Source organism: Mastigoproctus giganteus, chromosome 2, assembly GCF_048544385.1.
Source record: "Mastigoproctus giganteus isolate SK-2022 chromosome 2, ASM4854438v1, whole genome shotgun sequence".
Classification (NCBI taxonomy): Eukaryota; Metazoa; Arthropoda; class Arachnida; order Uropygi; family Thelyphonidae; genus Mastigoproctus; species Mastigoproctus giganteus.
Window position 1 is genome coordinate 84,947,892 of NC_143576.1, and position 10,168 is coordinate 84,958,059.

The 10,168-nt window shown below is 39.6% G+C and overlaps 1 protein-coding gene across 1 annotated transcript in view; it reads right to left on the minus strand.

Moving 5' to 3' along the window:
• LOC150089382 (uncharacterized) overlaps positions 1 to 7,933 on the minus strand; it is a 119,677-nt gene extending 111,744 nt beyond the window's left edge. Inside the window, exon 1 of the mRNA XM_090389964.1 lies at positions 7,859 to 7,933. The gene's annotated coding sequence lies outside the window, so the exon portion shown is untranslated. The remainder of the gene's footprint in view (positions 1 to 7,858) is intronic.
• Positions 7,934 to 10,168: the final 2,235 nt, after the last annotated feature.

The following is a 10,168-nucleotide window of genomic DNA, read 5'->3' on the forward strand; positions in this document are numbered from 1 at the left end:
TGCCCTTCTCTACATCCATTCCTACAGACTTGCATCCTTCATCCAGACCTGTATACAGTGCTTAAGATGTGGCCTAACTATTCCCTTATACAAAAGGATAATCACCTCCTTAGCGCTGATAGAAAAGTTCCTGTATATCAATGGAAAAACCCAATGAGCTGTCCTGGCAGCATATCTGCACTGCTCAAAAAACACATTTCTGACTCCCCCCCCCCCAAGTCTTTTTCATTTTCCACTGCTCTGAGTGTAATACCACATGGTTGGCATGTTAATCTGGTATTACTGCTACCTATATGCAGTACCTTGCATTTGTCAATGTTGAACTTCAACTACCATTTCTCAGCCCATTGGCCTAATTTTTCTAGACCTTATTGTAGTAGCTTACACTGATTAATATCATTAACAACCCTGCCAATCTTTGTATCATTTGAAAACTTAAACATTAACCTGATATACCTTCATTAAATCATTAATAAATACTGAAAACAAAATTTGCTCAGCACTGAACCCTGGGGCATTCCACTAATAACAGTTCATAAAGAGTAGTGCCCATTGATAACCACTCTAGGTCTTCTCTCCACTCAACCATCCCTTTATCCATAGCAGGAACTTTACCTCAATGCCACATTGCTTCAGTCTGTACCGCAGTCTTTTATGTGAAATAGTATCAACAGCCTTCCTGAAATCCAAGTACATGACATCAAAATTATCTTTTGCATCCAGTTCCTATTAGTATTAGCAAATGTGCAAGAAGACACAAAGAAAGTTTTCTTGCATCATTTGGTGAGACATACCACCTTCTAACAGTCCCACCTTCACTATGGTGAGCCTGTTAGTAAGTGGGTAGTAGTGGTGGTTAGAAGATGGTAATAGTTCCACCTGGGACTTTAACAGTCCCACCTTCACCAATGTGAAGGTGGGACTGTTAAAAGGATGCCATGGCCAAGTGGTCAAGTATAAAGATGCATAAATACATGTGTTTTGAGTGGCTGGGGTTCATGCCTATGATTGCTAAGTACGGTGCTCTTTCCTGTACCCTATCTGTTTTCTGAACTTCTCTGAATGTGTGATCATTCCAGAATATAAACAGAAAATTTATTATTATATATCCCTCTCCCCCCTTGTGTGTGACACAAGTAGTGATATTGCACCAGTTGACAAGAAGTCAACTGATGCAATACCACTACTTTGCTTACTGGAGGCCTGAAGTGATGAAATCAACATTTAGTCTCCAGAAAAAAAACTTCCAGCAACCCCATCTCTTCCATCATGCGGAGTGATTGATGTCTTTTGAGGGTATGATGGGTCACAGCAAGATCTTATCTTTCTCACATTTCAAGGGTACAGCCCTAAAACAATGTTCGTAAGCCGGCCACTAAACAGTCCACCAGACAGAACCTATTAGTAACTCTCCAGGTGACATATAAATAAGTTGGTGTATAATCCCGCTGCCTATACTCTGCCAGATAGCGACTGGAGGGAATTCAAGGAGTGTGCAAACAGGGGAGCATTGTTCAGACCACATTATGTCAAGAAGCTAGGTATATTCTCCTGTTTGTACACCATATCCAAAAATTTCATTACTTCATGCAACATGTCCCCCCCTCTATCTACTGAATGCAACATGAATAGTGAAACTATTAATTCATTTCACAAATATATGTGGTCTCAATTCCAATCTCAATGATTCCATTCCTACTTCTGCCAAGACTTACTTATTCTGAAAGAATCCCAATTATTGGTTGCCTCAACCACTATTCATTCAAGTTATCCTAATTATTTTCTGTATGATTGTTTTCACTTCAAAGCTGGTACACTTGTGCATATGTCCATTCTGATATTACCTATCAAAGATCAGTAATTTGGAATTCCCTCTTTTCAGTCTTCACTGGCTTAAAATCTAACTACCCCATTCTGTCAATTCATCTATTCTTTTATCGTTTTTCAAACTCTAATAATCATTTAGAACTCTCTTACTTCCTTTTTCTGAAACTTGACTTTCCCAGGACCAAATTTCCTAACAGTGAGGCAATTTTCCTTGAAATTTTTAAATTCACTATGCTGGTTGGCTTCAATTTCTAATTAAAGAATGAGATGCTGAATGAGATGGATGATATAGTAATAGTAATAGAGGCATGTGATGCAAGAAAGCAAGCATATAAGCTTATGCAGCATCAGCCAAAAAAAAAAAAATTCACACAACCATTCCCTCTAAAAGTTTGTCCAGTTCCTCCTTGAATTTATTTAAGCTATCAACTTCCACAACAACAGGTGGAGGTTTGTTCCAGCAATTAACCACCTACTGGCTACAAACAAATTTCTATTCTACAACTGTCTTTCCTCAATTTGAATTTATGCCCCCTTAGGTTCGTGATCTGAGCAAGCAGAAGAATCCCATCAGAATTCAGCATTCTCAACCCATTCAAGGCCTTATGCACCTCAATCAGATCACCTTGCAGGTGCCTAGTCTCTCCAGTGGCTGCAATTTGTAGAACTTAAGCCTCTCTTGGTAAGAGAACCCCTTCTTTCCCCTCACCAATCTTGTTGCCCTTCTCTGTATGCACTCAAGCAACTTTACATCCTTCCTAAAATGAGGCCTCCAAACCTGTACACAGTACTCAAGGCGTGGCCTGACCATTCCCTTATACAAAGGGGTAACACCTCCTTTTCCCTGCTAGCAAAATTCCTGTATATCATTGACAAAACCCCATGACCTGCTCTTGCAGCCTCTACATTGCTCAGAAAACTTCATATCTGACTGCACAATTACTCCCAGGTCGTTTTCATTTTTTACCACAATAAGCGTAGTACCACACAGTTGGTATGTTCTTCTGGGGTTACTTCTATATGCAGTACTTTACATTTGTCAATGTTAAACTTCAACTGCCACTTCTCAGCCCATCTGCCGAAATTTTCTAGATCCTGTTGCAGTAGCACACTGTCATTAACAACCCTGCCAACCTTTGTATCATCTGCAAGCTTCGACACTAAGCCTGATATACCTTCATCAATATCATTGATAAATATACAAAACAACAGTAGGCTCAACATCGAACCCTGTGGGCCTCCACTAATAACATTAATCCACAAAGAGCAGCATCCACTGGTGGGCAGGAGCAGCAGTGCATAGCACACACTTCTTGATTAGACTGGGGTTTGAGCCTGTGACCACCAAATACAGAGGATGCGGAAAGGTCAGGGAATGACCACCGCATATCCGCAGAGCAGTATGGCCTTAGTTGCTAATGCTCCTAAAAACCAAACAACAACAGCTCTGTACTCTGCCCCTCAACCACCCTTCTACTCATTATAGCAATTTACCCTTAATACCATACTGCTCCAATTTGCACAGTAGTCTTCCATGCGCAACAGTGCCAAAAGCTTTCCTGAAATCAAAGTATATGACATCAAAATTATTTTTTGCATCCAGTTCCTTTCTGACCACATCATATTATCCAAACAACCCCAGGGGCTCACATCTGGTTAGTATGGGCTTGGCACACCCAGGGTCCTGAGCTGGATATCATCATTCTTCTCTTTCTTGGTAATTCCCTTCTACTTCTGACACACACTCACTCTCTCTCTCTCTCTCTCTCTCTCTCTCTCGGGGTAATTCAGAAATTTTTTTTGGTTGGTGCAGCATAAGTCTCGGGTTTCCTTGCACCATATGGCTAATAATAATAATAAATTGGTCAGACAAGACTTTCCATTAACAAACCCATGTGTCTGAATTATTACTGCAGTCTTCTCTAGGTGATCCATCTAGATCAGTGGTCTTCAAACTTTCGACATCTACGGTACCCTTGTATTTAAATATTATTTCTGTGGAATCCTAATCAGTTAATGTGTTTTTGGTATATTAGCATTAGCATTAGTAGAGGCATATGACACAAGAAAGCAAGCTTATTCAGCATCAGCCAAAAAAAAAAAAAAAAACACACACCACTCCCATTTCACCCCTCCGTTCGTTCGAAATACCTGTCCATTACCTGTTATTCAGGAAGGAGAATGATATAGGTAAAGTAAACATTGGCAGTGAGCTGGATGATTTTGTAATAACTGAGAGGAAAGTGGAGGAGAGATTGTTGAGGATAAACATAAAAAAGGCACCTGGGGTGGATGGGATCTATCCAGTTATATTAAAGGAGGCAGCAAAGGAAGTAAGCAAACCCCTAGCCATAATTATGAGAGCTTCTTTGGACTCAGGGGAGGTACCCATAGACTGGAGATGTGAAAATGTAACCCCAATTCACAAAGGAGGATCAAAGGCTGACACAAGTAATTATAGACCTGTTAGTTTAACTTCTATTCCAAGTAAATTAATGGAGGCACTGGTTAAAGAAGCACTGCACGATCATCTAGACAAGAATTCAGTTAGAGCTCAGACGCAGCATGGTTTTGTTAAGGGCAGATCTTGCCTGACCAATTTGATTGGATACTATGATGTAGTCACAAAAGAACTGGATGCAGAGAATAACTTTGATATTATATATTTGGATCTTAGAAAGGCTTTTGATACTGTTGCACATGGAAGACTGCTGCACAAATTGGAGCAGTGTGGCATTGGAGGCAAATTGCTGCTATGGATAAGGGGATGGTTGAGTGGCAGAAGACAGAGAGTGGTAATCAATGGACACTGCTCAACGTGGACTAATGTTATTAGTGGAGTTCCTCAGGGTTCAGTGTTGGGTCCGTTGTTGTTTTCGGTGTTTATGAATGATATTGATGATGGGATATCAAGTTTAATGTCCAAGTTTGCAGATGATAGAAAGGTTGGCAGGGTTGTTAAGGCCACCACTGACACTATGCTGCTGCAACAGGATCTGGAAAGGTTGAACAGATGGGCTGAGAGGTGGCAAATGAAGTTTAACATTGACAAATGTAAAGTACTACATATGGGAAACAGTAACCCCAGAGCAACGTATCAACTCGGCGGTACTACACTGACAGTGGTGGAGAATGAAAAGGACCTGGGGGTAATTGTGCAGGCAGATATGAAGTTCTCTGAGCAGTGCAGACGAGCTGCAAGAGTAGCTCATGGTGTCTTGTCAATGATATACAGGAATTTTTCTAGCAGGGATAAGGAGGTGATTATTCCCTTGTATAAGGCAATGGTTAGGCCACATCTTGAGTACTGTATACAGGTCTGGAGGCCTCATTTCAAGAAGGATGTAGAGCTGCTGGAACGGGTACAGAGAAGGGCAACAAGATTAGTGAATGGAACAAAGGGTTGCTCTTACAAAGAAAGGCTTAAGTTTTGCAAATTACAGAGTCTGGAGACTAGGCACCGGCGAGGTGGTCTAATAGAGGTGTATAAGGCTTTGAATGGTTTGAGCATGCTCAATGCCAATGGGATTCTTCATCTTGCTCAGAATAATCAGCTCAGAGGGCATAAATTCAAATTGAGGAAGGACGGATGTCGGATAGATGTGCGGAAATTTGCCTTTGGCCAGCGGGTGGTTGGTTGGTGGAACCGACTTCCATCACTTGTTGTTGAAGTTGATAGCCTAAACAAATTTAAGGCTCAACTGGACAGGTATTTCGAGCGAACAGAGGGGTGAAATGGTAGTGGTGTGTTTTTTTTTTTTTTTGGCTGATGCTGAATAAGCTTGCTTTCTTGCATCATATGCCTCTACTAATGCTAATGCTAAGTTCTGCAAATTGCAGTGGCTGGAGACTAGGCACCTGCACAGTGATCTGAGTGAAGTGTATAAGGCCTTGAATGGGTTCAGCCCACTGAATTCTGATCGAATCCTTCCACTTGTTCAGATTACAAACCTAAGGGGGCATAAATTCAAATTAAGAAAAGACAGATGTAGAATAGATGTGCGGAAATTTGCCTTTAGCCAGCGGGTGGTTAATTGCTGGAATAAACTTCCATCTGTCGTTGTGGAAGTTGATAGGTTAAATAAATTTAAGGAAGAACTGGACAGGCATTTGGAGGGAATGGTGTGATTTTTTTTTTTTTTTTTTTTTTTGGCAGATGCTGCATAAGCTCATACACTTGCTTTCTTGCATCACATGCCACTAATACTACTACTAATTCAGAAATTTTTTTTTTGGTTGGTGCAGCATAAGTCTTGGGCTTCCTTGCACCATATGGCTAATAATAATAATAAATTGGTCAGACAAGACTTTCCATTAACAAACCCATGTGTCTGAATTATTACTGCAGTCATCTGGGTGATCCATCTAGATCAGTGGTCTTCAAACTTTCGACATCTACGGTACCCTTGTATTTAAATATTATTTCTGTGGAATCCTAATCAGTTAATGTGTTTTTGGTGCATTAGCATTAGTAGAGGCATATGATGCAAGAAAGCAAGCTTATTCAGCATCAGCCAAAAAAAAAAAAAAAAAAAACACACCACTCCCATTTCACCCCTCCGTTCATTCGAAATACCTGTCCAGTTGAGCCTTAAATTTGTTTAGGCTATCAACTTCAACAACAAATGATGGAAGTCGGTTCCACCAACCAACCACCCGCTGGCCAAAGGCAAATTTCCGCACATCTATCCGACATCCGTCCTTCCTCAATTTGAATTTATGCCCTCTGAGGTGATTATTCTGAGCAAGAGGAAGAATCCCATTGGCATTGAGCATGCTCAAACCATTCAAAGCCTTATACACCTCTATCAGATCACCTCGCCGGTGCCTAGTCTCCAGACTCTGTAATTTGCAAAACTTAAGCCTTTCTTCGTAAGAGCAACCCTTTGTTCCATTCACTAATCTTGTTGCCCTTCTCTGTACCCGTTCCAGCAGCTCTACATCTTTCTTGAAATGAGGCTTACAGATCTGTATACAGTACTCAAGATGTGGCCTAACCATTGCCTTATACAAGGGAATAATCACCTCCTTATCCCTGCTAGAAAAATTCCCGTATATCATTGACAAGACACCATGAGCTACTCTTGCAGCTCGTCTGCACTGCTCAGAGAACTTCATATCTGCCTGTACAATTACCCCCAGGTCCTTTTCATTCTCCACCACTGTCAGTGTAGTACCACAGAGTTGATACGTTGCTCTGGGGTTACTGTTTCCCATATGTAGTACTTTACATTTATCAATGTTAAACTTCATTTGCCACCTCTCAGCCCATCTGTTCAACCTTTCCAGATCCTGTTGCAGCAGCATAGCGTCAGTAGTGTCCTTAACAACCCTGCCAACCTTTGTATCATTTGCAAACTTGGACATTAAACTTGATATAATAAATGACTTAAAATTTTTAGAATCATAATATGTAATTACTGAAACATTAATTATTATTATTATTATAATGGCGAGGAGAAGAAGTAGAAAAGAAAATATAATTATGAAAAAAGCGAAAATTACAATTTTTGCGAAACTTAAGAAAATGTTGCGGGGAATCCAATTTGAATATCACTGTTCTAGATGTTTCGAAATTATACTGTTTTCAAGATTCATTACGCCATTTTACCATGATGGATGTTTCCAAGCATTCCTTCTATTTTATTTATTTTTTCTACTTGTACAAATAAAAAAAAAATGAGTAAAGGCCCAATAAAAATAATCTCTACACTGGCTTATATTTTTGATTTATTGGATAAAACGCGATGCGCACAATTGCGGGCTAGGTCAGTTTTAGTTTGCCTCCCTTTTAATTAAATTAATTACCACCAACATCGATGAGTATAAACTGCAGATTTTTTTTTTTTTTTTCTCATAACTATATCACTAAACCTAATGTTTACAAATATAAGATATCATGAATCAATACTAAATATGAGTTCCACTGAAGTCATGTTTCCATGTCATTTGTTTTCGATTATATCGCGTTATCTTACCTTAGTTTACTAATAGTATTTCACAGATAAAGATTAAATCGTTTTTCACATACTTTGATCGACCCACCTTCAAGAATAAATTAACTTCTACAGATAAAAATTTCTAGGCGATATCAATCGAGTACAATATACACATCAAATGTTTACACACAAATATTCTTGCAAAAATTACGCAATAACATAAGATATACTATGAATCTGCCACATGATGGGAAGTAGTTCTATTTTTAATCATTCATTTTATTTATTTATTGATAATGGCAGCAATGTTCTAAGTATTGCGAGTTATCAGTAGTTCGCTATTTACAAAAGAAACTTGTAAACACGTGAAATAACAAAACAGAAAACATTCATCAAATTATAACAGTAAACTTTTTACTAACAGAAAAAACACGATATTTGTTACTTGATCAATATTCTTACACTAATAGCACTGCGGGATATCATCCTGTGATAAAAATGCACCTGAGCTATCCGCTCGGTGGACAGGGAAAATAACCCTGTGAGTAAATAAAGAAAACAACGAAAAATAAATAAAAACACTCCACTGAATTGGGTCATAAAATGTACCTATTCTAACTGATTATTTATTTACAGTTATCAAATAAAGTGCATCTGTTATACGGAGTGCCGGATTATGGCACGGGCTAGCAGGCCTCTTGCCCGGGGCGCCAAATTTTACAAATCATAAAAATATATATATATATATATATATATATATATATATATCCTTAGTAAAGGGAGCGCCGAAAAATCTTTCTGCCCCGGGTGCAAAATACCTTGCTCCGGCACCGCTGTTACGTGGGACATGTGTTCACTGTCTAGGCCAGTACCCAGAGGATCCTTGGATAATTTCTGTAATGGTTACTTTGAATTTTACTTATTTTTTTAAACAGAATCTAAACACTGTATCGTTACAGACTGGATGTCGCACCTGACATGAGAATTCAGTTATCTACAATCATGGGGTTTTGTCAATGATATATAGGAATTTTGCTAGCAAAAAGGAGGTGATTGTCCCTCTGTATAAGGCAATGGTCAGGCCACGCCTTGAGTACTGCGTACAGGTCTGGAGGCCTCATTTTAGGAAGGATGTAGATTTACTTGAGCGTGTACAGAGAAGGGCAACAAGATTGGTGAGGGGAATGAAGGGATCCTCTTATCAAGAGAGGCTTAAGTTCTGCAAATTGCAGTGGCTGGAGACTAGGCACCTGCGCGGTGATCTGATTGAGGTGTATAAGGCCTTGAATGGGTTCAGCACGCTGAATTCTGATGGGATCCTTCCACTTGTTCAGATTACGAACCTAAGGGGGCATAAATTCAAATTAAGAAAGGACAGATGTAGAATAGATGTGCGGAAATTTTCCTTTAGCCAGCGGGTGGTTAATTGCTGGAACAAACTTCCATCTGTCGTTGTGGAAGTTGATAGGTTGAATAAATTTAAGGAGGAACTGGACAGGCATTTGGAGGGAATGGTGTGATTTTTTTTTTTTTTTTTTTTTTGGCTGATGCTGCATAAGCTCATACACTTGCTTTCTTGCATCACATGCCACTACTACTACTATTACTGTTCCCAACTTTTGTGAGACGAAAAAATAACGCCACTCTTCACACTAATAGCCTACAAGGTACGATTGATTGTATACTCAAATAGTGACAGTTTATTATTCAGTTAATTTTTGTGTCAGTCTAAAAAAGGAAAATTTTGGATACCTATAGTCCAGACTCCCCATATTTAAGTGAGCCAGGTTGTGAGCCTTAGTGGTTATTTTTCGAAGCCAAAAGGGGTCTCGAGCAAAAAAGTTTGGGAAATGCTGGTCTAGGCGATTTCCGGGGATTCTCCTAACTCCTGCAATCCTGGATGTTATCTGTGCTGTAGAACCTCTACAGTATGTTGTGTATGTTTATAAAGTTGACTGTCCCCTCAGCCAGCCAGCAAAAATTCATCTGGAAATTTGCCGGCTAGCTGTTGTCTGTTCTATGAAGTTCTGTGCTGGGCTTCCCTCTAGGAACCTTTGGTTCCAGAAGACAAGTCCTAGAAAAAATAAGAAAATGTATCAAATGGAGACGGTTTGATAGAAGGATAGATAGTTATGGGGGGGGGGTGGCAAGTCAACGGTGACATAGAGAAGGCAACCCCTGGGAAATGATGCCGAATGCGACTCTATATAGACAGTTGGGGCAGGGGGGGGGGGGGAACAACATATAGCGATGGATAGAGTAGAAGACATCGTCCAGATGACAACTGTTTAAGAATATCACCAGATCTTTTTTTTTTTTTCGGACGAAAAGAGGATTATCCGTAGGTTAGACAAGTATTTCTCCAAACAATATTTAGAATATACGCCAAGACAACCGTGCAG